This window comes from Perognathus longimembris, chromosome 6 (assembly GCF_023159225.1).
Source record: "Perognathus longimembris pacificus isolate PPM17 chromosome 6, ASM2315922v1, whole genome shotgun sequence".
Lineage (NCBI taxonomy): Eukaryota > Metazoa > Chordata > Mammalia > Rodentia > Heteromyidae > Perognathus > Perognathus longimembris.
In genome coordinates, this window is record NC_063166.1 from 17694819 (window position 1) to 17697884 (window position 3066).

Here is a 3066-nt window from a genome sequence, read left to right on the forward strand (position 1 = left end):
AACAGAGGGCGGGATCTCCTCCTTCCGCAGTGGGGCGTGGCCATCACGCCAACGTGGGGCGGGGCCTCTGCCCCTCAGGTTATGACCATCCTAGTCCTTCAAGTTTCCTATTCACCATCGTTCCTCCCCGGCTGCAAAACCCAGACAAACGGCTGAGACTTTTCACTCGAGTCTTGCCAGGCCTCGGGTAAGCAATCCGTGTCCCCCTCCCATCACGTGGAAATTGGCGATCGAGCCACCTTGGAAGCCTCGCGAGACTGAACGCGAGGACCGCCAAGGCACAGGCGCATAAATAGCCGTCCCTCCGTGCCGGGCTCGCATACTGTCGGCCTGTCCAGCTCGGGCGGAGGTCCGGAGCGGGTGTTCTTGCTCGTGGTCGCTGCGCCTCGGTTGGGATTCGTGGAGTTTGGGGAAGCACCGCCGCTGGGGTCGACATGTCGGTGCCGAGCGCGCTCGTGAAGCCGCCTCCACTCCAGTGGGCGGCCAGGGCCGTCCCGGCTCGCCATGGGAAAGGTGAGCTTTCGATGGAGAGAGTGAAGGTGAAACGCTATGTATCCGGAAAGAGGCCAGACTACGCCCCTCTGGAGTCCTCAGATGAGGAAGAATGTCAGTTCCTAAAGCGAGCCAGAGAACAAGCAGCAGAGCCTGAGGAGCAGGACCAGGACTCATCTAGTGACCCTCGTGTACGGCGCTTACAAAACCGAATCAGGGAAGATGTGGGAGCCAGATTGGCTCGACATCGGCAAAGAGTGGAACCTGAAGTGGTAGGAGAAAGTGACTCCAAAGTGCAGGGAGATGCTTGTCAGATGGAACCAGAAGACAGCCGTGAAGGAGAGGAAGATGAGGAAATAGAACGGCGCCGTGGCCCGATGCGCCAGCGAGCACAGGAAAGAAGAAGAGATGGATGTCATGGAGGTGGAAGAGGAAGGACATTCTGGCGAAGAGTCCGAGTCTGAATATGAAGAGTACAAAGACAGTGAGGACGAGATGGAGCCTCGCCTGAAGCCAGTCTTCATTGGAAAGGAGGACCCAGTGACAGGTCAAGAGCCTGAGGCCGAAGCCCTGAATCAGACGGAGTTGGAGCAGGAAGCTAAACGCTTGGCCGAGGAGAGGCCCAAGTACATGCTCAAGATTGTCCAAGGGGAGACCCAGAAAGAGCTCGAGGAGAACACACGGTCCCTGGCCGCACTGGATGCTCTAAACACTGATGATGGAAACGATGAGGATGACTATGAGGCGTGAAAAGACCGAGCAGCACTTGAAAAGGATAAAGCAGGAATTAAACGCATGCGAAACCTGACTGAGGAAGAGAGGCGAGCTGAGCTCCGGGCAAATGGGAAAGTTATCACCAACAAAGCTGTGAAAGGCAAATACAAGTTTTTACAGAAGTATTATCACCGAGGTGCCTTCTTCATGGAAGAGGATGAAGAACTATACAGGAGAGATTTCAGCACACTGACCCTTGAGGATCATTTTGACAAAACGATCCTTCCTAAAGTCATGCAGGTCAAGAACTTTGGACATTCTGGTCGTACCAAATATACACACCTTGTGGATCAAGACACCATTTCCTTTGACTCAGGATGGGGTCAAGACAGTGCCCGAAACAAAGTTCTTTAAACAGAGGGCAGCTGGATTATGAGATGTTATTTGAGTGACCATCAGCCCAGATGTGGAGAACGACCTAAGATCCAACTATATTCCAACTGTGGACACAAGGACTCAACATCTGGTCCTTGGTTTCCTTTTAACATCCTTTACGTGGTTCTTGTATGCAGCCTCCTGGAATAACTGCTCCCCTGTGCTTCTGGGCTGCCCAGTCTTTGAAGGTGTTTTGTGAGGTCGGGACTCCTATTGAGAAACCCACAGAAAAGTACTATCCGGATAGGCTTAGAGTCTTACAACTTGAGAAATGTTAGGTTTCTCTGTGTGATTTCCCAAATTTACTTGGGACTGTTTCAGGTTTCTTTCTCTAGCACCTTCACTTGGGTCAGTGAACATGTAAGTGGACAGTGTATTACTTCTACCTGAGGGTTAGGAGTACTTATTAATCTGTGCTCACTGAAATCTGTTGTGCATTTTTGGGTAGAGTCAACTTTTCTAAGTGAACATACTTTGTGATTCATTTGATGTATATATGTGTCAAATAAAAGTCAAATGTTAAAAAAAAATAAAGCACAGTGTAAAAAGTCTTCCTATAAAGAAGCTATGTCAGCTTCTGAGATGACTTAGGTCTGCAGGTGACCAGGTCAAGGAATGTCCAACTTCCTCCAGACTTAAAAGCATTTTGAACTGAGAACTAGGAAAGGAGCGTTTATTCCTGGTGACAAAGTCCTAGTCACTGAAGACTCATGCCCTCCAGTCTACAGATTCTTGTAGAACTGGAGGGGAACCACTCAAGAGATTAGGGAACCAACACAAGGTGACTGCTGCTCAGGAAAAATCAGAAACCATCTCTACTTTCCACTTGCAACCAAGGCAGAAGTGTGAAGATCACCAACAGATACTAGATACAGTACTGATGACCCATAAGGGCCAAAGGGAGAAAGCACTTTAGTAGCCCTTTACAAGAGCATTTAGACACTCCTACAGGGCTCTGCAAATGCCAGCCCAGCTGTGTGCAATGCTCACAGACTAAACAAGGTCGAGTGGGGCTACTGGGTGTTCTCCAGTAGGCACCCCATTTTCCTAGCTTTCCCTATGGTCAACGTTTGACTTTCATCTAGTTCAAGATTATCTAGTGTTAGGTTTTTTTTAAAGTAGGTAGCCGGTAAAGGTTTTTTTAAAGTAGGTAGCCGGTAAAGGAGAACGCACGCGGTACTCAGGCAAGAGAGAAAGTGTATTACCGAACTGCTGGCCTGTGGCCAAGATAATCCATGGCCAGAGAGAAGGGAGAGAGGAGAGCGACCCCCACCCAGCCCTGCTTTATTTAGGGCAGGGGCAAGGGGTGTGGCCAGGTGGATTAGGAGGTGACCTCAGGGAAAGGGGAGGTAACTGCCTCCAGGTCTGCTGGTTACCCAGGTAACTGGGTGGAGACTTAATGAGGTGGGGGCATCTGCATGTAGC

General features: G+C 50.2%; 1 pseudogene; it reads left to right on the top strand.

The window, feature by feature from the left end:
* Nucleotides 1-434: 434 nt before the first annotated feature.
* Nucleotides 435-1789, top strand: LOC125352242 (annotated as a pseudogene).
* Nucleotides 1790-3066: the final 1277 nt, after the last annotated feature.